The sequence below is a fragment of the Falco punctatus genome (genome assembly GCF_963210335.1).
Source record: "Falco punctatus genome assembly, chromosome: 8".
Lineage (NCBI taxonomy): Eukaryota > Metazoa > Chordata > Aves > Falconiformes > Falconidae > Falco > Falco punctatus.
Genome location: NC_137588.1, coordinates 23,761,984 through 23,789,556, shown reverse-complemented (window position 1 = coordinate 23,789,556; position 27,573 = coordinate 23,761,984). Strand labels below are relative to the sequence as shown.

The 27,573-nt window shown below is 39.3% G+C and overlaps 1 protein-coding gene across 8 annotated transcripts in view; it reads right to left on the bottom strand.

Moving 5' to 3' along the window:
* Positions 1-27,573, bottom strand: part of FIGN (fidgetin, microtubule severing factor) — a 216,509-nt gene that overhangs the window by 40,112 nt on the left and 148,824 nt on the right. For all 8 annotated transcript variants that reach the window (XR_013929967.1, XM_080399118.1, XM_080399116.1 and 5 more), the window contains one exon: positions 1-27,573. This exon is cut by the window's left edge; it is cut by the window's right edge and continues 42,663 nt beyond it. The gene's annotated coding sequence lies outside the window, so the exon portion shown is untranslated.

Sequence of the window (27,573 nt, the reverse complement as noted above, 5' to 3'; positions counted from 1 at the left end):
TAAATGTATGCTCTCTAGAATAAAGGGTCTAATTTTCCTTTTTTTTACTTTTGTTATTAACCATTTCAGCAGAGTGCAGCTAGTACTGCTTTTCATGTTACTAGTGGATTTCTAGCAGATTTGGTCTTCTCTCATGTTGGTTCTTATCTTTTTTTAATAAACATATTGTGGATTTGAATACAAATAAAAATCAAGCTCCAGTGAGAATATTTGATAATAAAACTGGGAAAAATGTGGCTTATTTTTGCTTCTCTTTGTCAAAAAAAACATTCTTCTGAGGAATATTTTTTTTTTCCATTCATTTATGTGAATTTAGGTAACTGTGCAGAAGAAATGGACTGCAACCCAGTAATCTGTGTCAGAATGATTCTGTTTAGACCATCAAATTTGCTCTGGAGGCAACCTTTGCTAAAAGCTGAGGATTCATAGTCCAGTTTCTTATGAACCCCTGTCATTGCCAGAACCAAATTCTAACTCCTGACCAAACTCTGGGAGTTCCTAGGAAGAGCTTTCATAACATTTTCTAATGGACAGCCGAGCTTTTCTGCAAAAATATGGTGTTCTGCTCTGGTTTTTAGCCTTTTCATGTATAACATACATGCAGTTCTAGAAAACCAATGCTTCAGCTTTGGTATTTAGTAACAAGTCTTGTATCAGCCAGAGTCTTATACAGCTTCCACATCTGGGACATCTATTCACTAGCCAAAAGTGAATGATACACTGCACCGAAGCAAAGATAAAATTCTTTTGTGTTAATTTTTTTCCCTTGTGTCTAGATGGGGGCAATATGGCTTTTGACTAAATAAAAAAAAAAAATTGCTTCCAGTTCCAGCTACTGAAATAATTTCCTAGATTCCTCTCGAAATATGAATTTTATGCTTTTTTTCTCTAATTTGGTGTTACCTCAAAAAAAACCATAAGTGACAAAATATTACACCTACTGTTTCTCAACAGAATTTGCCAAAAAGGATAATTATGTGAGACTGCTAGAACTCAAATTTGATCTGGAACTTCTTGTGTGGGAATATGGATTTCTATTATATCGACAAGCTCAACTCTTCTTCAAAGGGCATGAATAAGAGCTGATCAGCCAATGAAATTATGTTGCATGGGAATTCTAACAGTCTGACATTTGCTTGTCGAATCATTAAACATTTCTGCAGGACAGTTACCAAAAAAATCCCAGCTTGCTTTGGAAATGTCACACAAAAATATCTACATTTTGCATGAAAATGTCAAAACAAAGCATTGATTCAAGCTGCTATGTTTCAAAATGTCAATTTGGTACTTTTTATCAGTATTTTGGCTGTATATGATGTGTAAATTTTAGAAATTCTTTCAGAAAATTTCACTGAATTTTACTTTTCCATAGTAAATCAGAAATTTTTGTTGGAATCTTTTGCACAGGTCTATGAACGATGTGAACTGAAAAATACGTCTTTATTAAAATTTCCCTACAGATAGTTTTTGCCTTTTTTTAATATTGTAGAGCATATTTCACTCATATTATTTAAAAAAAAAACAAAAAAAACAAACAAACAAAAAAACCCAAACCACCCCAACAACAGCATGGAAAAAAAACCCCAAACCTTCACTACTACCAGAATATCCCACTCCTTTTTTTATTAATAGTTAAACCTAGGTAAAGACATTCCAGTGTGAACATGTCTCAAACCCTCATATTCATCTTAAGAACAGGTCCTTAAAAGCCTGTCTCCCTGAAGACAATCCTAGGAAAACATTACATTTGAGAATAGCTAAAATTAAATTTATACAGCAGAGAAATCGGGTTCAAAGTATCTCTGTACCCGGAGGACCAAGCTGCCTCTGTTTGCTCTAAGAAGCATCCCTACATGATCGGTATTTTGGTTTTGATTTCTCATCTGCTGCCTTGTCTCCTAGTATAATCATACAGCCCATGTAGCCTGCCTGCATCTTTCGTATAGTGCTTTTCCAAATTGTGAGAAACAGAAGAGCACTCCTGTCTCTCACTGGTACGTTACTGTCCAGCATTTTGTTTATTTTTCTGGCTGTTTTTTCCCCCACTAAACCTCCTTGCTTATGAGAGCTTCTCTTCTGGGACAATCTTCACTTGTAGACCCCAAGTTCAATTTTGAGCCCAGCAAGCCCCTGGAAATTTTAGAACAGCAGCCAGCTGGCTCCTGCTCCTCTGTTAATCAGCAATTTCCACCATGTTTTCCTCACCACCAACTTTCAGTCATAGCACTTCCAAAAATTTTGCACAATGTTGAGCAGTTTTACAGCAATAAAACACAGCTCTTAACTAATCTATTATACCGCTATGTCTGAAAATATGAGCAAAATTGGAAAGTAGAACTCACCCACATTTTTCAGCTCAACTTGCAAATGTGCTAGAGAAGAAATTATTTTCTCCTCTAACACTCTAGTCAAAAAGCATCAATTGGCAAGTTACGCTCATTTACATACATTTTCTATTAAACTTTTCTATCATAAAAAATTGCCTTTATGATCCAGACACATAATTTATTATGCAATGCACCACCACCATCATCACAGTGAATTGCGTTTTACGTGTTTATACTAACAGGGAAGGTGATCAGCTTTAGCCTTCTTTTCATTATATGCATCATTCATCCTACACCGCCAAGATCTCTGGATTCTGTAGCATATCCATCATTATCTAACTGCCAACTGTTTTCAGAGGTTCCACTGCTTTAAGCTCATTATTTCTTCAGATTGGTGAATCTACAGAGAATCTTTCCACAACATACAGCAGTCAGCATGGCACATGTGTACAGATGAATGGTAGGGGTTTGTCCTTCACAGTCTCTTTGTACCTACTTTTGCCCCAGAACTGCAGCCTGTAATGAGCAGCAAATGCATACTCATATGTCCAAAAATAATAAAAAGTTAAATGGCATTGAAAATAATAACCAAATAGCAGCATCTTTCTGTGGATAGGCTGTTACGAATAAATCTAGTTTACAGATTGCTCAGTATTTTGGGGTAACCGTCTTCTTATAATGCAGACTAAAGCACATAGACAAAGAGCTGTGCTAAGATAAGGAATTTCTTTCCTGTCCCCATTTACCTTGCTGCATTTAACTTAATCAATAGCTGAATGGGGAAGAGGAGGAGAATTGGATGGTTCAAGAGACTGATAATGGGATATCGAACCTTTCATCTCTGTATCATTGATTCAACATAGGAATTGACACACTGGATCAGAGCAGTGGTCCATCTCCTCAAATATCCTCTCTGACAGTGGCCTGTACTGTATGTGTTTCAGGGAGAAGTGTCAGAAACCCTGTAGTAAGCATTCACAAAATAACCTGTCCACAGGAAAGGTTTCTTCTTAACTCTCTCATTTACAGTTTGGCTGATGTTCATACTTGGGGTAGTCTGTAACTCTTCAAAAATCTTTTAAACCCTATGGACTGCAACACAGATTATATGTTTATTTAAATACATACCTGAGTGAAGTCTGCATTCAGCGGAAGTCTTGGCCAGCAAGTTGCAATGAGTTCCAGTGGAGAATTACGTTCTGACTGCACAACTGACTAACACCATTGCACTTACTGTTAACTTGTTGCCTTTCTTAAACAAATAACCTCTCCTATACACAGTGTAAACATTATCACTAGTGGCCCATTTAAACCATCTTCTCTCTCATTAAAATACTTTTAAACTTTTCAATGTATCTTGAAATGAAGGGCTTTTCATGTTTCTAATTATTTACATTGCCCATCTCTATACTTTATCTATTTCTGATACATTCTCTTCAAGACAAGATAACCACAACTGAATATAGTACTCCAGGTCAGGGCATGTCACTGATTTATTTAATGACATTTTAAGATTTTTGGCATTCTCTCCCAATCCTTTTGCATCCTAACAGTTTGTTTGCTTTTTTGACCCTTGCTCCATACAGAGCAGAGTTTTATTGAACCATCCAGTATAAGGCACAGGTCTTCTCTTGAGTGACAACAGCGATGTATTTGGGTAGCTCAAATTATTCCTTTTCATGTTACATTTGTCAACATCGAACTATTATCCAGATCATTCAGCTCAATTTGTCAATTTTTACTGGTTTCCTTAGTGCTTTTTTGATCTTGAGTGTTCTGAAATATTTGAGTTTTGTTTACTGTCTTTTTTACTTACAAGTATTATATGCATTTTGCTTAACTAAAATACAGGAAAGATAAATTGATTGATAGCCCTGCTATGAGGCCTGGAAATCCACCTACATGTATATACATATGTTAACTTTCTCTAGGTTCCTAATGTTTTTTCTTTTAATTGTTCTCCTTTACTTAAACAGCTTCTAGTCCCTTGTGTCCTTCTCCTGTGACTATTTCCTGGCAATGTTTTCCAAGATTTCTTTTCAGAAATTCAGTTAAAATATGTTGTTTTGTTGGCATAACACATTCTGGTAGATTAGAAAAAAAATGGGCTTTCTTTATGTGACTATGTCACTTTCTGTCACACTGTTATGTCACTATTATATAACACTAAAGTCACAGTCTTATTATTCCAGTCCTAATTTAGGTTTAGAAAGAGACATACTGAGTTGGTATTTCTTGGAACGTTCCTAAAGCCATAAAAATCAGCCTCAGCATTTGCCATTTTATTGACAATGGCTGCATTTAATGGGACATCACATATTCCTAAGAGCATCTCAAACACTATTTTCTCAAATACCCCTCCAAGTCTCGGTGTCCTATCCACTCCAGTATCCTGAGAAAAAAATAATAATCATGAAAGCAATTGTCCTTGCTGGCCTAAGTGATAGAAGGTAATGGTCTCCATTCAGGTCTTAACACAAAATGCAAGCCAAAACCCAAAGAGATGACCTTATTGGTAGCCTTAGCAAAGACATTAGGCACATGCAGTATGAATAAAATGAACAACTCTTTTACTGTGGTGAAGGTTCTCATCTCATTCCATATTAGAATTAAGGAGTTTTGGCATCGTACAAAACAAAACCTTTCATGTGTTGTCCTCTGAGTTCTTTCCTGTGTGAGGAAACAGAAGTGCTGAACCTTTCAAATATTCTTAACAAGAAGCATAATCGTATGACACTAAGTATGCTAACTAGGCTGCAGGTAGCAAGCAATGTAATGTCACACTGTGCCTAAGACTAGTTGAAATGCTTTGTGTTGTTTCTTTTCTAAAACAAAACTCTCAAATCCAGCACCTACCATGAATGTGCAGTTCTGGCTCTGGAGACCTGAAGGCCAGCTAGAGACAGAAACTTCAGACGCGCACAAGTCCCCACCTCCGTTCTCTTCTACAGATTCATCTGGACTGACATGTTCACAGCAAAACCGTCAGCTGGAAGAAAAAAGGCAGCTTAGTTACATTGAAGATTTGCATCACTTCAAAGATGTTGCGAGTCAAGGAGGCCTCTGTATCTACACACTGTACCCAGCAGAGGGGAGATGAAGGGACTAACAGCCTGGGATGCTCCATGGAAGCATGACCCCCCTCTCTCAGCACCAGCCAAACATTCCCAGTGCACACAGGCACTGGGCATTGGCAGGAGATGTGGGCACGATGAATTTCTGCTTTACTTCTGTATACACACCCCTCACAAGCACAGTTGGCTAGACTGAAGATTTATTTACCTGTAGCGAGGGAAATGCACGTCATTCTCAACACTAGTCATGCCAGAACTGTTTTCAGGTTAATTTTTTTAAAAATATGACCTGAAAGCCTAAGACTGAGTTTCAAATGCGACAGTTATTTTAAGGCTTGGTTTAATAAACCTAATTTATTATGTGAGATAACAGAGTTCTGCAACCAACTGCACAGATTCATGGCTGAAGTCAGTAATTCATGTGAATATTGCTGCTAAAAGAAAACATGGTATATGATCAGTCCATAGCAATCAGACATGGTGCCTAGACAGCAGCTGTCTTCACTGTTTTTCCTAAAAGGCAGAATAGCCAAGAGGACTAGTTATCTCAGCTGTAAATATCTGAGTTACAGGAGCACAGCTGGAACGTCATGGCTCCCTACCCCTGCACAGCCTTTCCTATAGCTATAGCAGCATGCCACTATTGAGGGCTAAAGATGAAGAAGTTTTGTAACTTGCTACTGTCATGCTTACAATAAATCACACTCTCATCTTTAGCATTTCCGAGTCTTTTTGGTGTCTATGTTTAAAGCATAGATGTAGCATTCCTGGATGCCACCCTTGGCAGATTAAAGCATACAACATTATCACAAACGGGATAAAACACTGCAATTACACTGAATGCACTGACAGTGCCATATCCAAGGCCAGGTAAATTGCACCCTTTGACTGCTGGACACACCAGAAAATACTTAATTCCACTTGATTAAAGTACAAGATTGAAAGAAAAAAATGAGTTCTTTAAGCAAATAGCAGTAGAGATTTCTCATGCATCAGGGCATATAATGACACCCCGTGGGAATCAGAAAGTAATTTTTCTCCTTCAGGTAAGATGTTGCACAACTGGCAAAGCACAATTATGAATGATTTACCTGCAATGCTTAAGGTATTGCTTTTAAGTCGCATGCACTGGTCATCTCTTCTGCTATGGCAACTTCTCTGTCTCTTGCCTCTGTATCTTACATCACTGTGGTAAAAGGTAGTTAGCCCTTTTGGAAGTGTATTTAAAAAGCAACATAAAAAGACATTTTGAAATGTGCTCTGATATTCTAGCCAAACTAATAGCTAGGATGCTGGGGTGAATGCATCAAGTCTATAGGAAGAGGCATGAATACTATGCTTGCATTTCAGCTACGGCAAATGTTGCCAGTCACAACTATAAAGAGATGGAGATGGTAAGCTGTCACAACACTGATTATTCATTTTAAAAAGTAGTTGAAAAACGAAGTAAAAAATTATTCAACTTACATTCGTACTCACTCCCCCAAGAGAATGCACAATATCTGTGTTTCACAATGTACAACTCATGCAATTGGTGGCCTGCAATAGGAAATATGAAAATAGATAAGGACATGTAAACAGACAAGGAGAGGTTTGGCAGGAGCAGGGCAGGGGCGTTTATGTCCAGTAAATGTCTAATTCTTCTAGTATTTTAGGCTGAAAATATTTCAGGAACCTCTTCTGAAGCTGAATAGTGGCAATGGCTGCATCATGGCATCATCTAAAAAGCATGCTGAAAATGGTAAGAAGGCCTTCCTACAAAATCTTGTAAATCTTTGGCTGAAGAAATCACCTTACTGCAACATGCAGGTTCTGCCAATAGTATCTTCATTATAAACATAGGCAAGTACACGCCTGTCAAACTCACAGTCAGGGCCGTCTGCAACGTGCGGTACTTGGAAGAAAGAGTCCCTGCAGCACAGGGTGTTTGATGAGAAACTCAGCAGCATACTGGACCTCGTGGACACAGCCTGCTGGCATGCCCGCTCCCACGGTACAGCTGGGCAGATGGAGGGGCTGAGCTGGGGATGGCAGCAGGAGCAGGGACGCTACAGGGAAGGTGGCTTCTTAATAACACTTCTGCTTCAAGCAACTTCTTGTCAGCAGTCAAAGTTTCAGGTTCATGGAGCTATGGCCTCCTGGAAACTGCTGCAGGACTGATGTAACAGTTTATTTGGTGAGCTCTAATACATGGACGAGATATTATGAGGCTTTCTATAGGATGCTGGTGCTCTGCACACACAGCAGAATGGCTGGTTTAGTGGATTTTCACTAATTTCCCATTGCTTCAGCATCATATATAGTGATCCTGGAAAAATCTAGCAGATAATAACCGCTTCCTGTTTCTCAATTTAAAAGCCTCTCACTTCTGATGTGTTAATAGTCTTCACAACAAACATTTGCTAATATTCAAAAAACTTAAGAAATCATAGTAATTTCTCCACATGTCATTCATAGCTGGACATGAAAAAAATGAATTAGACACAGAAGACAAGGACTTTTCAGCAAATTCAGTGACAGTAAATTTTTGTCTTATCCTTCCAAGTGGGAAAGTATTTGTGGCTTTTTTTTTATGCTTTTAATCAAACTGCAGACCTCTCAGCAGACAGCTAGTCCTCCTTTCATGAACCTTTTTCAAGAGAGGTGTGACTTAAAGATGATATAACCTCTTAATAACCTTAATAAGGTTATTTTTTATTATGTTTTAGTTCATTATAACCCTAGTAAGTCTGTTGAAATTTAGAATTAAAATTTGTTTCTTTAATGATTTATCTTTAAAACATTAGCTACACATGGTTTTAGAATATTACTTACCAAGGAAGAAACACATACCTTGGTAAAATAAAATATTACTATGTTTGATCTAGAGGTTTTATTCAGGGAGAACAAACCCAAATCCATAAGGAGCTGCCATTTCTGCTCAGTCTGAGCTCAGAAGGTAATAGTCATTTCTCACTAAGTCTTCAAGTCACTATTTTATACCTACTCCAACAATATTTTTTGGCAGCGTATAAGATGTCCTGCTGCATACAATTAACCCGTATACTGCTTGGGTAAGTAAGTTGTACTATAGCTCCGAGTATGTGCAGCATGGTCTCATTGTTCTGTATTAAATCACTGGTCAATGAAGTTGCAATGCAAGTTGAGGAGCAGTTCTTCCATATGCTATAGAAGCCCAGAAAAAAAAGGGTCTCAAACAGTGCCCAAAAGTAAGACTCATCTGAAATATCTGCAGATCCAGCCAGTCAGTTTCACTCGGGTTTCCACTGAAGAAAAAAAAAAAAAAATGTGGTCAATACAAAGACTACCTTTTATTCTTTGGAGGGAAGGAGGTATACCTGGAGCTCTGGTGTCCTATAATCACTAAGAAACGGGAGGTTTTGGTTCTCAGCATAACTTTTGGTACAAAGATGAGGCAAACAGATCTTTGCAAAGCAAACAACGTACATAGCCAGTTATTGACCTCCTTGGTGTCACCTCATGACCATCAGTTACAAACAAAGGTCAAGACCCAGACAAAAAAGGGACTTTGAGGAAGGTTTCTGAGGTTTAGCTTATCAGATAGCTCTAGCTGCTATAAAGGTGAAGTGTCTAGAGCAGGGGTCCTCAAACTACAGCCCACGGGCTGGATATGGCCCCCCAGGGTCCTCAATCCGGCCCCGGTATTTACAGAACCCCCCCGCCGGGGGTTGCAGGGGGGAACCGAGCAGCCGCAGATGACTGCCTGCCACTTCATCCGTGCGCCGGCCCCCTGTTTAAAAAGTTTGAGGACCCTTGGTCTAGAGTTCAAGTCTTATGAGAAGCAGCTGGGGTAACTGGGGTTGTTTAGCCTGGAGAAAAGGAGGCTCAGGGGAGACCTTATCACTGTCTACAACTACCTGAAAGGATGGTGTAGTGAGGTGGGTGTCAATCTCATCTCCCAAGTAACAAGTGATAGGATGAGAGGAAATGGCCTCAAGTTGCACCAGGGGAGGTTTAAATTGGATATTAGGAGAAATGTCTTCACCAAAAGGTTTGTCAAACATTGGCACAGACTGCCCAGGGAAATGCTCAAGTCACCATTCCTGGAGGTATTTAAAAGACATGTAGATAAAGCACTTAAGGACACGGTTTATTGGTAGATTGGGCAGTCCTGGGTTAACAGTTGGACTCAATGATCTCAAACGTCCTTTCCAACCTAAATTATTCTATAATTCTATTGTACTATTCTATGTTCAGGAAATGTGTTCATGATCTTCAATAACCAAATGGATGGTATCTGTCTTGTAGACAGAATATAATATTATATTGGTCCTGGATTTAGTTTATCATCAGTTTATTGACTCTAAATGTAGAGGATGTTTTTTGCAAGATTTTATGAGTTACTAGTCTACAGATCCAAAATAACTATACTCCATGTGTATGTATTGAGCATTGTAGCCACAACAGCACTCCAAGTGAGCAGGCAAATCTCGAGCCTCGAGAAATTCACTGTGCCCAGTTTTTACACTCCAGACACCATTTACCAGTCCCATATGACTCAGACATAGTTCAAACATTCAACAACTTTGCCAGTTAAGCCCAAAGTTCAGAAAGCATCACTCTTCAGAAGACAAAGGGCCAAATATATGCAAGAGGAAAGTGAAAGGAAGAAGCAGGTAGAAGACAGGCTGATCTTGTAGCTAGATCCTATACATTTAGAGAAAATAATACATACATTTACTATTCTATTTGTGCCACCCTCCTCTGAAGTATTGGCTATTGTCACAAACAGGAAATTGAGCCAGATGAACCCTAATCTAGTATGGTTTCTCCTGTAATCCTATTTCCATGGAGATCTGGTATTTTACTGAAGGCAGAAGAACTAACAGATTCTGTTATTTGATAATTGCGAATCTGTTTTTGAGGATCTAACTGCAATAAATTTTCTACTTTCGCTTTCTCAGATAACAGGCCAAATTCTGCCTGCGGGTCTTCTGCATCAATGTGAGAGAGACATAAATGTACCATTAGAGCAGACCTGCAGTCTTGTGGCTATGTACTCCCTACAAGTTAGTCTGCTTTGTGCATTTCTGTTTATCCATCTGGAAGCGAGTTAATATAATTTTGAGGAATCTTAACTTTTAAATTCACGACAGCCTGTGTCTAAAACAATGCACTTTTATAACAAAGCAGTAGTTTTAGTTGTCTGAATTCAAAGTGCTTCCAAAGACTTCATACAGATCAACTGAAAGGATAGAGATGGGGAAAAAACAATAATATCTTTTTAAAATCCCCAAAACAAAACAATCAAACAAAAACATATAAAGGAAACAAACCCAAAAACCTTTGTGGGCATTTACTTGCAACATTATTATTTACTGTTGTTACAAACAAAAAATGTGAGCTTTACATGGTCAACATCCCTTTAAATCTGCACTGCTCAGGTTTCAGAAAACAGGCTTCTGCTGCTTCTGCCTGGTCACATACAGTAAGTACAGTGGGCACCTCTGACAAAGTACACGCTTGGCCATGTATAAGCATGGTAAAATGCTGCAGGCTGATGCGCAGGCAGGTGAGCATCACAGATGCTCTGGAGAAAATGGAGCTCTGCTGTGTCACTGCTCTGGTCTTAAAGCTTTTTGGATGCAGTTTTCATTTGCTCCTGTTCTCTCACTGATGCTGTTATGAGGCCATTAAGAAAATAATGAATATTGTTAAACATGTATTAGTAACTTGTTGTTAAGCAATAAGGGCTAATGGAAGGACATTTCCAAGCAGTTAATGATTGGCCAGAGGAGATGACTGGGATCCTTAACACAGTCAGTCATTAAATGTGAAGCAATACCCTTGCTTTTACTCACTATTGCTATTTGCATTCCACCCCAACCCACCTCTGCTTCCTGCTCTGTTTACATCCCCAGTTTTCTGCACTCCACTGACGTGAATTTCATTTTCTTTTCTTAGGTACCTACCTATTCCAAGCTCTTAGCAATCAGCACAGAAAATCTCCATTCACGATAGTCTATGAGGTTTCCAATAAATTACGCTCGGATTGCTGATTAAAGGAAGATATTATTAAATATTATAATAAAGACTTTATCCACATTTTTTCAATTACAGATGAAAAAACTACTCAGATCAGTGTAATCCATTTATTGGTTTATGGTGGAAAAGTCCTATAGGGAGTGTCACAATTCCCTGTGCTGTCCCTGAGTGCATTTTGCATTAGAACCTGTGATTTAGCTGAAAGATATATAAAAATCACACACAGTCAGACAGATCCCTCCTGGCTACACATCTGAGAAGGCTCAGGAGCATAAGGTCGACACAGAGCAACTTATGCTCACAAAATGATCCCAGAACCACCTGTTTCAGATGTTAGTATGCAAAGATTTTCAAGGTCTGGAGCTTTTGACCAAACCACATCACTCTTGGGGGAATCTGTTCTCTCCTTTCCCCTCCCTTCTTTCTTCCTCCTACCAACCATGCACACAAAAGCAATGAAATTTAAAGGACAGCAAATGACTTCATGGAAGCATGTTTTAAGTAAAGTAGCTGTTTGTCTTAAGCAAGGAGTTTGATCCTGAAGTGGTTCAGCCACGAAAAGCAGTCCTTTGAGACCTGAAGTAATCTCTGGTGTTACTACAGACTTGTCACTTGTAGTTACCTGGTTTGAGTGATACCTTCTTTTCTGGGTTGTTTGTTTTTTTGTTTTTTTCCCATCTTTCTGAGCTCTGCACCTTAGTTCAAATTTGAAGACAGTCGCAGTGCATTTTCTTACTTACACTGACTCAGTTTTTGTAAAGAAAAGGTTCTATTTGCATTTCATGCAACTCTACAGCTTATTACTGAATTTTATACTCATAAAAATGGTCATTTTAAATAATGAGAGTAATGATCTTACTTTATTAGTAAGTCCTTTGCTATGTATTTGCTATGTATTTGTAACTATGACCTAGAACTATACTAGAACATCTGCAAACAGCTAAATCAGTATGTTAATTATGGATGTGTTTATTCTTTTTCTATAACCACAGGTCATTCTGATTTTTAAGGTCCATCCTTTCTTAAATCAAGCTCAAAAGAAAATTTTGTTTGTAAACTAAGTTTGGTCAAAACCACGGAGACAAGCGGAAGCAAGCAATGGTATTCTATGGGATCATAATTCCTTAATGAAACGTGAACGTACAAAGTTTACGAAAGAGCAATCTAGTGTTTCATTTCCTAGTTGAAAGTTGAATATTTCCTGAATTCTTGCAGGCTCAATGGGGAAGAGGTGGATTTTTTGGAAGGAATTTTGGCTGATCTTCAATCACACGCTTGGGAGAGCTGCTTACTGCAAGGAAGGCAATGGCACGAGACCAATCTCAACATGCTTTGGGTGTTACACTGCCTGGAATCTTCTTTCCATAAGCTCATTAATGAGGCAGTACATTAAGACAACAAAACAAAACCCCTCAATATTGACCAAAAAAAGCAAAATGAAACAGACTTTAAAACTAAGTAAACTAATTACAAACGCCTTAGATGAAGAGCTAAGTGGCAGAAGCTTTTGGCTTCCAGAGGCAAAAGCCATAAAGAGAGAAAAATACTATTTCTTTAGATGATCAAAGCACTGGAAGCAGATACAGTGTTCAACTACTGATGCTCTTCCCTTTTCTTTTTCTTTAGTTCAGAGTTATAATGATTACTGATGAAGAAATCACTGAATTTCACAGCATTCTGTGTTTGTAAAACATTCCATAAAAATAAATTTTAAAAATTATTATTCAAAAAAAGATTTAAGGAATGTTTTGATAAACAACAGCCTTATCACAGCCTGTAACCTGTCATTAACTATTGGCATTACTGCTGTAGGAGGATTGTGACTTTCCCCCCAACTAGACAACAATAATTATAATAAGAAGGAGAAGGTGAAGTTGTTAAAGTCTTGTAGCAAAACCTTTCAGTCCTTTTTGGAGGGGAGAAACTTGCAGAACAGAAAGAGCTAAGACAAGGGAGAAAGGCTAGACCATTTTAGGACATCTAAATACTCCAGTAGAGTAACTTGTCTCAGATTGCCCAAGGCAACATTAGTTTATTGGAATACTTATTTGCTAGAAGAATTAAAAAAAAGTAAATTTATTTGACCATAACCACATGAAGGAACAGTTTGGGGTGATTGCATATGCGGTTTGGTGAACCTGATGGTGCGTCTGTCACTCATGGGGATAACCAGCACTTTCCTGCTCATGAGCCCTCACTGTCAAGTGTCTGTCACATCAGTAACTTCACTTTGCCTGCTTTCATTTTGAGACTGAGTATGTCTCTTTCAGTCATGTCTGTAAGGCACAGGAAGAGTCAGGACTTCCTTGTGGTAGGTGCTTTTCACAGAGATCTCTCCCTGCTGCCTCAGTGAAAGGAGCTTATGTGTGGGATGAGTGGGTCCACCTCCAACTCACGGCCTCTGTCCTTCCACTGACCCTGGCTCTGCCGCTCCTTCTTTCCTATTCTGTTCTTGACCTGTTTTCACAATTGCCCATCTTCCTTTGCGGATGGTCTCTCTGCTGTTTTCTCACCTAATATGGATTTTGATGTGTCACAGGGAGAAAAAAAGACCCAGAGAAAGAAGGTTGACTGTGAACTCCACATTTATGCTTCCTGAACAGAAACTCTGCCTGCATGAAAATCAAATAGGGAAGGGAATAAAACATGATGATTTTGAGACCAGATTTTCCCTGATTCCCTGAGAAGCCCAGAAGTCAGGAAGTCACTGTCAGCTCCCTGTTTCTGTGTTTCAGCCCTATTTTCAGCACAGGTTAGAGCTTTATGCTACCACTTTTGGTTCTTATTCTGCCTTTCCTGGAGTGGGAAGCATATGGGAATGCATGACAGAGCTTAAGATTCTGCAGTCCTGAGGTGGTGAATACTATTACAAGGTTGAGCAGCCCTGAAAGTGCTACAGCTTCTTCCTAAGGACAGCCCCAAACCTCCTTACGATCTGCCCGGGCTGCTCTCAGCAAAGCTCTGCAAGACCCCAGGTTTTCTCCCAGGAGATTTGCAGGGTGTTATAAAAGGACAGCACTCAATGTGGCTAAGCAGTGTCAGAGTGAGACTATCCGATGACAAACACAGTGTGAGCTGAGGCTGGAGGTGGTAGCAGTCCCCGCTTTAAACTGTGATGGTGCTTCTGTATCACTACAGCTACATTATCTTATTTACAGAATTGCATACTAACGATAGGGTATGAAAATGCAAAGCACTGTGCTAACCAGTAGTTTCTCAGTTTCCTCCTTTGGTACATTTGTCCTATAATTAAGGGATAGTTTTTGTCTGTGCATAATAAACACTTTGAGCTTGATTTAATTCAAATATTTCTCTCCTATCGCACTTGGTAAAATGATAGAGATATTCCAGGCTATCTTCTATTGCCCATTAATGTTGTGTATATAAATAAGCCAGGTTATCGTTTCCTTGTGAGAAATGTTTTATCTAACAGGCTCTTGTCTAGTGGTTCAGTACTCTACCACACTAAATTAGGACACTTTATCTTAAGGCTTCATAATCTTACGAGACTATAATTGGAAAGTTTATAAAAAAAATCCTGCTTTGTAAGCTTGGCAGCTGAGATAGAAAGAGGGAATGAGAAGGGCTACAGCAGAATTACACCATCACTGCTAGCCTGACTCCGCTTGACAGAGCCGTTTAATATTTTGACAAGACAAAATATAAAGCAGCATTTTATTCTGTAGAGACTTCACTAGACACAAGCATGGAAGTGCTTGTGATCAATAAAGTTTGCGGTGGAGAGTGATTTATTTACAGCAGGGTATTATGTAGAGAAAGAGCTGTGATATTTCCACAGGCTTTGACGGCATAATGGGCCCCTCTCAATCCTTACATGGAAGGGTTAGATTGTCATGGTTGCTCAGGCAGTATTCAAAACGTTATCTGATCAGCCTTAAAGACTTCAGAACGAGACAGATGATTAGTTACCCTAAACGATCCTCATCATGCAGAAATTGATGATTTAATATAGTCAATGACAGACGATTCCATTTGTACTAGATAAAGTGTCTGCGGTTTGTATCAATCATAATAGAGTTATTATTGAGCATAAAAGAAAAGCATGTTTAATATCATTAATTCCAGATATGTCGCTTTCCACATCTGGCATTCATCCATACAGCAGAACCACTCCAGGCTATCATTCCTGCCTGTGTGCTGGTGACTCCAGTGTTTTTTGTAATTTCAAAATGTTTTTCAGCACCTCCAGCTAGGTGCAATAACAGTTTACAGATTACCTATGTCATCACATTTTGACAAACTTCTCAATCTGATGTGACCTTCATCTTTAGCCATCTGCTTGCCTTTGTTTCTGCCTTTTTTTTTTTTTTTTGATAAACCTCTGCAGCTTAAAGCTGTAGTGGTTTGTTCCATATTCTTCTAGGTCAACATTTCACCTGTGTAAATCCAGAAACACAGACTGAAATGTACAGACAGTAACCTGGGTTCAAGTCTCAAGACAGCTGACACTGGGCAAACCTCCTAGGTAGATGTTTTCATCAAATGCTTTTTAATTCTTAATGGTTATCAACAATCCCCACATAAAAGTCAGTATTCAGAAAATACCCTTTGTAAAACCACTCCTGCAGGGCCTGTCTTTTTTGAATTCCTAGAAAATGTGGGGCAGAACCTGCATGTTTCCATAACTGAATCGTAAATACCTATAAGTGACTGAGCAGAAACCATGCTGAAAATGCAGCTCAGACCACTGCACATACAATTGGCTAATTTGGCCATGGAACCCCAACAATCACCAGAGAATCCAAACACACATGCCACTGGTCACCAGGAGGGAGATGAAAATCCCAGAAAAGTACTGCATCTATTTAAAGATATTTTTTTCTCCCTATTTTCCTGAATCCCAGCTAAAACTTGAAATGAAGTATGAGGTTCCTATGGGATTTTGTTTCTTTACTCATTCAGATGGACGATTGCATGGTTTTAAGTGATAAATGCTCAAAAACAGAAAATAAAAGGGTTATAAAAGAGTGCGAGCAAGCTTGTTTTTAAACAGAGTCCAACATTTCTTGTTATATTGTTCAAATCAGAAAATTGGTAAGGCATTCTTTTACATGCAGTCATAGGGGCCTCCTCACCTTTTTTTTCCTGCTTGCATGGGTGTTTTATACCAGTGGGGAGAACAGTCCAAATGAGTTGGCTGCCTGCCAGTTCAAACAGCAGGAAGTTTACTGATGCTGGAAGCTTTATTTATTTTGTGTTTTATTTTGGAAGGAGGAGTAAAGAAGGCTAATAACATTTCAGGGGCAGAGAGTGAGTTGTTGTCTTGCACTTCAGGCTCTGCTATCAACCAAGCATTGCTACATCGCCTATACTGCAGAGTTCAATTTAAAGATCAAATCCGCTATTTCTTCCTCCTCTCCTACTGTCACTCCTCCAATGGAAAGGACAAGAAAACTAAATCATGGGAGTAACTACTACTGTATATACAAGGATTGTAACTAGAGGAGGGAAGGAAATGGTAACTACTGAGTAGATCCCAGGTAATTCTGTGCAAAACAGGAGACGGAAAGTTAGGCACAACCCTGAACTGACCTCAAGGCCCAGATAAAGCAATTACCATGATAATTTAATAATAGCAAAGATCCTGCCTTGTTACTTTATTTTTATTCAGTCTGTACTCAATGATATGTTTCCTTCAGTAGCAAAGCCACTTTTTCTGGCAGGGAAGAGCTTGCCACTGCTAAGCCCTAGCTGCTGGGTCCTCCCCCTTTGTTCAGGTGCTGCCCATTTTATTTCTGCAGATTATGGCCTGTAAAACCAGACTGGCAAAAGGGCCCAGTGATACCACCAAACCACTCAGCCCTTCTGCCTGTCTCATTTTGGTGACCTGGTTTTGCAGAGCAGCCCCTCAATCCGTTCCTTCAGAACAGCCAAGGGAGCAATGAGCTGCCCTGATGGGGTGAGAATAAGCAGCCAAGGGAAGTGAGGAGTGTCCTAGCAAGATATCGTCAGCAAAGGACATGTTCTAACAGTTTTGTCATCAGCAACACGACAACTCGGGGACTTTAGGCAAAGACCTTCAGCTTTAACATTTGGAGCAGAAGTCATCCCTAGGAAACTGCCATCAGCAGCTGACCTTAATTTGATCCACCCTCATGGCTCCAATTTCTACATATAGATGAAATGGGCCCAGTTTTGGTCAACCACTTTAAAAAAAGTAACAGATATGAAGGATGATACAAGGAGCAATCATTAACTTATCTTGGTAACTACTTTTCACATTAAAAACACTTCCATTGTAAAAATAAGATGTAAAGGCAAGTATTCAATACAGGAAGCTATAAATATAAAATATAGATGCTGAATATAGCATATGGCTTAAAGCAGTAGTGATCAATCATCACAATAACTCAAGTTCACTAGACAGCTGAAACTGTCAGAGCAGAGTAACAGGTGACTGCTTCCTCAGTATCAGTAAAGCTTTTAATACAGTTATTACTTTCTGCATATAAGTATATGCATATGTGTGTTGGTGTGTATGCATGTTAAAAAATAACAGAGAACATGTTTTCAGCTCTATCTTCTTGATAGAAGAGGAAAAACTGCTTTCTTCTCAACGTGCTTACTGGAAATTACCATAATCTCAGAGGACACCTACCTTTCAGCTTGGATTTCTACCATGAAAAATGGGGGAAGATGTCTGGTTCGACAGGTATCAGATGATGTTAGCGTGCTCTCACATATTCTTGAAGGATCACCTCATGGCAAATCTATCCAGCATCTTTTGAAGGAAAAACATGAACTTTCCCAAAGCCTGAAAGGAAAAGAAGGTTCAAATTATCCTTCAGCATATTCAAACTTTCTGTTAAAGCAAATAGCTATTGGTAAAAGAAAAAAGCTGAACTCTGAAGGAAGATTTAGGAAGAGATGCAAGAATGAGATTCGTTGGATCACAGCAGTGAATATACGGGTAGAGACTTTTAAAGACCAGTGAATTACTATCTGGATGAGATTTCTAGTCTTGGAGATTAAAAGGTTTAGAAAAAGCTCTTGAAATCAAAAATATTAGGGGGTACTGACAGTACCATATAAAATGCAGAAGGTGAAATTGTCTGTATTGTTAGGAGATAAAAAAAAGAGTAATGACTGCTTTAAGTGGGCAAGGTGTAGAAAAGGAGTTATAATATAGACTGAAGAGCAAACCAAGAGGAGGTACAGGCGCTGGTCACTCTGTCCTTTGGTGTGTATATCTGGTATATTCCACTCTCAGCTGGCCATGTCCTGGTCACAGGGGGATGGAGGTCATGGTCACTGGAGAGAGGACACAAAGGTCCAGTCTCCTCCACTATTGGCTCCTACTCAGACTGTAATAGCAGCTGTGTGGACACTATAAATGGCTGTTTGCAGCCACAGCTGGTCCCCAGGACCCAGGTCATCACCAGTGACCTTACACTTCCACTTGCTTTCTTGTTTTCTTGTCCCCTCACTTTGCCCGATGCCTTGCATCCCCTGACGCTCTAAAAGAATTGTCTTCTGCATCCCTCTGATTCTTCTCTTGAACACTAGATTTCTATATCACCTCAGTATTTCTAAGTCCTACGCAGAGTTTTGCACCCAACTCCCTAAATGCAGAACAGCAGGTACCTTCCTGGGGCCAGCCTTGCTTTGGGCTCACTGAAACAGCAAGAACCGGCAGGCAGGCACACTAGGGGCAGTTCCATTTCTGCATGTGGGTACTGGTGGGATCGATGGCTGTCTTCAGTGGCCACAGTTCAGCATTAGCCCTATTACAAGGTGTGCGCAACGGCTTCCTTGCTGCACAGAAACGTGTCCGATGGAAACTGGAAGTAATTAGAAGTTTAAAATAAGGGATAGTAATAATAATAATGAGAATTGCTATATAATACTGGTGGGGACTGAAAGATGTGAAGGACACCTTGGGATGGTGCTGGTGAGAAGAAAGCATGCGACAGCTTTACCCCTGGATCAGTACCAGCAGGAGAGTTGCTCCCATAGGCATCCGGGTGAGCTGTGCAGCCCCATGCCATGGTAAAGCTGGATTTCTTAGCATGCCAGAGCCTAGCCCCCCCCCCTACCCAATCAAAAAAATATGTTTTCTCGCTAATTATGGAAGCCAGCTATGATTTACATCTCATCCCACAGCAGGATTTTACCATGAGAATCAATCTCTTTTCAGGTTCAGACCTGCCTCCAAAATCTCAAGCGACATTTCAGCCGTTTTCCTTCATAAAAAGTGACATTCGACAAAATAGCACAGGAACCGAGAGAGGGCCATATGTAGACAGGCAAGAAAATCAGACTCAAGTGTTGTGTGGAGCCCCTTAAAGTTGAGACATATATTTTATTTCTCACCTTTCAAGCAAATACATGTCTTTTGCGTCCACTTAGGATCACATGGAAAAGTGAAATCTTGGAGACAGGAAAGAAACAGAAAACAGATTATTACAGACTTTGCTGCTGTCCTGAGCAATTCTTCCTTTTTTCCACATAATGAATTAGCTCCTTGTGCAAGAATTCAGTTCAAGTCTTGAAACATAGTGAATTACTATTCTAATTTACCAGTGTCAGCTTTGTTTCAATCCACTGTTATTCACTTAGTTTTGTATGTTTTACAAAACTGAGGCAGATAATTATAATTGCAGTGTGGGACACATAAGGGTACGTCTTGCATGCTTACAGATGTATATTTCAATAAATATACAGTTATTGAAATTCATCTGTAAAAGACTGTGCTTAAGTTCAAATCCATCTTGTGGTCAACACCATCCAGCAATTTTGTTCCTTCCTTATTCTTTTTCTTATTCTTTTTTAATACAGGTCATCCATTCAGTTAAAAGTTCTGTCAAAATCATGCGGTTGATCTAAGTCCTAGTAACAAAAGTAATTACTTTGAGTTCTACAATTATTGAGTTGCTATAATTATACTGCTACAGACTTTACATACTCTAAAATATAGGGGTATGGCATTGCAGCTCCAGCAAGCACCAACGAGTCTGTGTGGCCTCTCCAGAGCATTCCTGGGCCTTGCCATATTATCACCACTGCATCTTACAAAAAGTTTATATTTGCACCCTTGTAGTTTAACATTATTCTTCCTTTTCTTAACTTGATATTTGATGTGTCAGCATGACTGAAGGCAAATCCACCCACAGTATCGTGCAAAGCAGAGGGGCTCTTGCCCCCATCGCTGGGTTTTGCACAGTTTTCCTAAGCCCTGGGCTTTTCTCCTGCAGATTTCCCTCTCAGCAATTCCTTGTTTGCCTCCTCTAGGAGGGTTTTTATTGTACATTTTCCACCATTGGATATCCCACTCTGCCCTCCCATTCTGCACATTTCTGACAGCTTTTTTTGCTTTTAAGAGCTAAAAACATAGGATCATCCGCCTCTGGCTCTGCCTCACTGGCTGCTCAGTGACAAAGGAGTGAGCTCAGAAGGAGCATCACAGGAAATAAACCTGCCAGTGGACATGGCAGGGATGAAAAGAAACCAAAGTGTAAGTGCATAAGATGGACCTGAATGATGCTGTTGGTCATAACTTACATTTGCTCGGTTGGCTCAAGGTTCCCAGACACCTTTGAAAGGGTGGGCTTGTACTGCAGCGAACCTCAGAAAGGCTTTATTGCTTGGTCTGACTGTCATTCCCAACATGTGGAATAACACCAGTAGTTAAAACAATTTGCAGAGAAATCTGCATATATTAAGAATAAGTAACCAAAAATTATTAATTCAGAGCCTGAGTACTCAGCTGAGAGACACTCCTACTGGCAAATTGTCTCTTCAAAAATACAGATACAATCCCTGGCTTGTTCCAGTCTGCTGGGTCTTAGTCACAGTGCTCAGTTAAAGCAAATCCCATTAGAAGGGTTCATTTGCCATTCCAGCACAGTCCTCCAACTTCCTGGGTCCTGGTGTATGGGAAAAGACTTTGTCACCACAACTTTGGAAGAGATTCTCACCAGCATACTCTCCTAAAATTACAACCTAGAACTCAGACCTCATACCTTAGGATGCCCTTAAGTCAATATGATATGCATACATTTGAGCTCATATAGAACAAAAGCTCAATAAAATAATATAGAGGGGTCCAATTCAGAGTATTAGTCATCCCTTCCCGTTGTATGAATAGATCTTTTTCTGATAAAAATGCACTACAATACATGGTAAAGTCAAGGCTGTGAAAAATCAAAACACCTTTGATCAAATTTGTTGGAAACGAAACCAAAGAAAGCGTATCTTAAAACCCCATATTATATAAACAGATAACAAAGTACAAATTAGTGTATTCAATGCCACCTGACTTTGCAGCATGCACGTGTACACCTACTGCACAGTAATATATGTTGCTGAATAATAAATCACACTTTGATCCAAGTAACCCAAAGCATTTCACAAACACTAATTAAAACTTGAAATATCTCTCTGAGGTACTTAAATAACAATGTACATAATTTGTAGGTGGGAAAAGTGAGCCAAGGGAAGGTTAAACTAGCTCACTCAGGATCAGAGAGGGAATCAGTGAAAAATCAGGAAGATGATAACAGTCTGTATCCCACTCTTCTATATAAACTAAGGGAATCTGTCCTTGAATCTACAGTATATCAATGTTATTGTAACTATAAAAAGGTTTTCCAGAAGATTACTTGTCAGAGTTCATTTAATTACTATGAATTTTAAGTATTTGGTTTCTAACTACTAAGTAGGCTCTATTGCATCACTGTTTCCCGATATCTCAAGGCTCTTGATGGAAAAAGCAATCCCTGCTCATAATATAAACTACCTTGGATCTGAATCAGTGACAACTGCATACAACCACGTGAGTTCTCCTGAGATGACCACTAATTGGTCCTTCATGGCAGGTACTGCTGCCTCCAGGAATTTGCATTGCATCACACAGAAACACAAAACCTGTGAAATAATGACAGAACAGTTAAGGGGAGAGAGCGCTGCCACAAGCGATGCTCTGGCCTCTCCTCCTGGGCTGCATCGTGCTCTCCTCAGGTGGCAGCAGGACCGGCAGAGGCGATTGTCCCACCAGCACAGACCCCCAGCCCTCTCCACTGCACAGTGGCACCACTGATGAGCTCAGCCATCCTCCCCCATCCCTCTGCTGGGGATTAACACTTTGCCTGCTTTTATCTATGCCTGCTCCTGTGAAATGATCTGAATTGCAAAATCACCAAACTAAAGCAAAAAAAAAAATGACCAGCCTTATTTTCTAGATATATTTTTCCCTTAACAGGGGTCATTCCTCAGCACCAGGTAAGGAGACAAGAGACAGCAGGAGGCAGATATTCTGTGTGGAGAGGTGGCCCCTTCGATAGACAGTTTTCCACTAGAATTGTTCAAAAACTTGCACAGCATTGGGGGCAGCTTTGTGACATTCCTGGGGTATTTAACATTATTGATCTTTGTTGACAAATGAGTAATGTAACACGTTCATTACCATTAATCATCCTTTTCCTAATTCAGGTAAACAAGGGATATTTTGGTTCATGCTCAGCTAATATCTATTTTTGTAATTTCGTACAAGGATCCTGTTTGATTAAATTCAAATATGTATTTATTTGGTAGAAAAATATTGATGCTCTTCATTTTAGCAAAGTATTTCATAAAGTATCATCTTTCCTAACTGTGCTGTTAAAAAAAAAAAAAAAAACCAAACAAAAAACCCCCACCAAATACGTTACTATGCCTTATAACTACATTTTAAAATTGGGTCTGCTTTTTTTGGATCTATTAGCATGGAAGTCAACAGTTAGCTTCACAACAACGCCGGGTGGAGAAGAATCACATTCCCATCCCCTCACTTGCCTTTGGCAGCTGGGTTGTTATTAGACATGATTAAAACCCCCATATGTTCCCACCACCAGAGCGATCAGCTCATGGGCTGCCCAGTGTATACACTGCTCCCAGAAGGTCCTGCTTTTCTCAGCAGGTGCTTGCTGTGGGTGTGAGCTGAGAGGACCACATGGAGACCAGCTGTGGCACTGCCTTCTGCCTCTCCACCAGGAAGGAGCAGAGCACTGCAGTTCCCCTGCCACCCTTTGCCCGACTCACCAGCATCCTCTTTCCTAGAGGCATGTCAACCACCCTGAAGGGGACAAAGAAGCATGAAGGTCACTATTTTCCTAAAATATCCTTCCTATTATGATATATTTCAATAACATTAACAATATCTCCTCTTTATCTGCTCCAAATCTCTCTAGTTAGAAGTGTCAAGAGTTGGTCATTGTACTTCTCATGCTGCTGTTAGCTGGCTCCTTAGGAAGACCTTCATCTCCTTATGCTGGCTTTGCTGCTTTTTAACGTCTTTCAGTGCTGACTCCTGGCCTGCTCCCACTGGGTTTTAAAGACAGGCTGATGGATTTTGAACTGGGCTAGTTCTTTTCATGATGATTGTAGGCAGGACTATTGCAAGCTGAAGCCAAACGTTTCCAGCCCTGTTGTTGCCCGGTTCTCCCAGCAAGTCTTGTGCCCCTCTGCTGACAGCTGTGATGCTACAGCACGAGCAGTGTTTCCCATGCCCCTGCTGTTTTAATATTTGCAGCAAGACTGTTGTTAGAAAGGACAAAGGTGATACTGCTGTTTTCCCTATTTTTATTTCAGTGTTCTGATGCAAAACATTCATGTTCTGCATGTACTGTACTGACAGGCTCATCACAGAGCAATTTAAATAGAGATGTAAAGCACATTTATTTCTCCTAATGAACATACCGATAACACTCTTGCAGTGATGACTCTGTTTCCTGAAACCAACAAACCCTGAAATAATATTGACAAGACCAATTGCTTGAAACTTGGTAGAAACAGTGTATATTGAAGATACAAGAAGTCACACTAATAGGAATCCTGTAAGACAAATAACTCCACTGAGGATAAAAGGTATGAAAAAAGCTCACTTGTGTTTTAAAAACACAGTTTCAAGAATTCATCATGTTATTTAAAAGACGAAATAGAGGTAAATATTGACATTTTTTGGGAATAAATAGGAACTAAAGTGTACCATTAGATAAACTCAGAACCATAATTTTGATTTTCAACAACAGTCGCAGTTTCCAATAATCACAATAGCTAGTCCTAAGAATGTTTTCTGTTAGAGTTCAACAAAATTCCCTCTTATGTCTTTGAATGCCTTGAAAAAAAAGGTGAAATTGGCAACTCTTTTCTTCTTAGCTCTCTTGAGAACATGTGAAAAGAGTCATTGGTGGAAAGTGAATTTCAGAATTCATGTACTCATTACTGACATAAAATATGTTCAGATACCTAGTTCTAGTATAAAATGCTGATTATGATGGAATCACTGTAAAAAAATCCACTATTAAATGCAAAGTCAGTTAGTTAAGGTGTGTATCAATAAATATGTGCCATAATCTCACAACTTTTTCTGATAGAAAGAAGACTTTTAGGGCACATGAAGAAGGTCTTCTCCATTGCCTAACCCGTCTCCACTATCTGGTTTTTACACCACACATCTAGCAATATTGGAAAGAGAAAAAGCAGCTTACTGCTACTTCCCAGGCCCTTGAGTGTCTGATGGCTGGTTCAGAGGGAAGGAAGTTTAAAAGTGAACCATTTCAGAGGAAAAAAAAGCTAATAGATGATAGCTCTGAAATGGATCACCTAGTCAAGAGACAAAACTAGGGATCCACCAAGCTTCAGATATCTCCTACAAGATGATGTCAGGGGAGTTTCAGAGACATTGCCTTGAAAATTAAGTTACAAAGAGAATGACCAAGCAGTAAATCATAGATAAGGTGGAAACTCAGGCAAGGTGTAAAAGAACTTGACATGTCAAATAGTCAGGGAGCTGATAAGGAGTGATACAGAGAAGCTGTCCTTGACAGCTGGTCGACACAGGTAGACACTGGTAGACACAGGTAGAATGGAAGAGGTGGAGGCCACACAGATCCTCTCCTTTTCCTGCCTGCTATTGTACCAGGGACATCAAATTTTGCTATTCTCATTTGGTTAAGCAAAGACTGGAGATAAGAGCCCCATATTATAAAACTGTCCTTAGAAAATGCTTTTGTTCTTGCACCTGTTTTAACCAGCAGCACTAAGGATCACTTTGGTCCTTAGGCACAAATGTGTAAGTTTTCAACAACAGAATTCATCTAAGAGGGTCAGGTGGCTGGACATTACTTTTGCTTGTCCCACTTTTCAGGCATGACAAAACAAGGAAGAAAAAAGCAGGTATTTTTCTTCCACCTATGTTATAGCCCTCTGCTAATTAACAAAGTACTGAATAATTCAATCAGTTTTTTCAACAGCTAAGTTGCTACCCTTTCTTCATCTAACATTATCATTGACTGTTTTTTCCATTGTCACTAATACCTGCCTATGACTGTAGACAGGTAAATAATTGTTCCACAACATAATTACTTTCTTACATAATTATACTCTAGAGATCTTAGCTTTATTTGCAACAGCTTACAAAGCAAAGGAATAGATAGTATAAAGCTACAGGAGAAATTCACATACATGGCATCTCTCTTAAAACATTCCCTGATTGTCTTAGGTTACTTGCTGGCTCCATTATAACCTTTCAAAAACAAGAAATCAAAGACTAGGGAAATGTTCACAGCTTTGTAGTGTTCATAGTGAGCTTCTCTGCAGCTTCAGAGAAGCTGCAACATTTTAGCAGTTCCTATCACTGACCTCCTCTATATTTTTTGCAGTTTCAGCTTGAAGTTTGCTCACTTTGATATGGATCATTGCAATACTGCATCACCGTGGAGCAAAATCACACCACGCACTGTAACAGAGGAAGCTGATAACCTGGGCTTTGGCTGATTATTACTCTTTGCCTTCATAGAGGAAGATACCTTGAAACTTAAATTCCCCCAGCATAGGATCCTCAGGTCTGAATAGCTTATTGAGTTATTATTTTAAAAATATTAACATACTGGTAACCACGATGGGATTGCCAGAATACAAACAAACACTGTTTGGAAAAAAAAAATAATTGAAAACTTTATGTATTGATGTGTTCTTCTGTTATTCTTTCTGGTTTTAATGCAGCTGAGACAAAGGTTTCAAGGTTGTTTAGAAAGTGACTTGTAGAGATTTCTGGGGTCATGTATATGTTCTTCAGTGCTTGTTTTCCTTATAGGGTGCTGCTCAATAGTGCGTGGTAACTTCAACAGTTTACAGTCTATTTATTTAATATTCCTGAAGAAAGAAACTTCAAAAGAATAGGATTATGTGCCTGACATATTTCCTCCACAGAGTACAACTCACTTTGGTATTATTGCAGCTACAGCAGCCAGACTTCCAAACCCAGATCTTGCTTATATGAATTTGTAATAATGATATGCAGCTTATGACAGCCTCTTTTTCAGATTTGCTTTTCCAAGCACCCCTGTTGAAATTAAAATTGCAACCCAGATCAATTTCTGCAGGGAAATTTAAAAAAAAAAAAACAAACAAAAAAAAAAAAAAAAAAAAACAACCAAAAAACCAAAGAAGATTTCTTATACATAATCATTTATACTCCTTAAACTCACACCGTGATTGCTGACCTCTGAAAGCTGGAGAAAGTACCTGTCCCTTGAGTAGCTACCAGAGCCTAGACTTTGTCTATTGTGACTTGGTATTCAAATAGCAGTTGGGTTTTTTTTTCTTTCCACACAATAATTCTCAGATGTGTTAACCAGTGAAGAGAGAAAATTGGATGTATTTTGTACCATGGAAAAAAGACCAAGTACAGAGTAAAGAAAGAGGATAAATGTTTGAGAGAGTAAAAAAATTCTTAAATGTTTCCGTGATTTCTCTTTTGTTAGTTTATATTTGTGCCTGTGAAAACAAACTTTGCACTAGTTTCTGAGATGTTAAATCTTCTATGTAGTGCAAGGAAGTTCAACTTGAATAATAATCACCAATGACTAGCTCTTTCCAGTGGGTCAAGAGTGATTTCAGATACTTAAAATTACCAGAAAAAACTCAACAGTCAGTATCATGAAACTTCTGAATTTTTAGTCAGGATCTCTGTCTAGTAGGACAAGCATACCTGAAGCTTGCTGTTACCCAAAAGTACATTTGGGCACATAAGCAGGTGCCACTGGACAGAGTTTCTGCAGCTTAAGCATAGGATCACTACTGAGCTTAAAAATCCGAAGTGGTCCCCCTTCGTGCAAGCAACTATGCAGACTTCTATGTTCTGCAGGCTATTGACAAATGCTTTC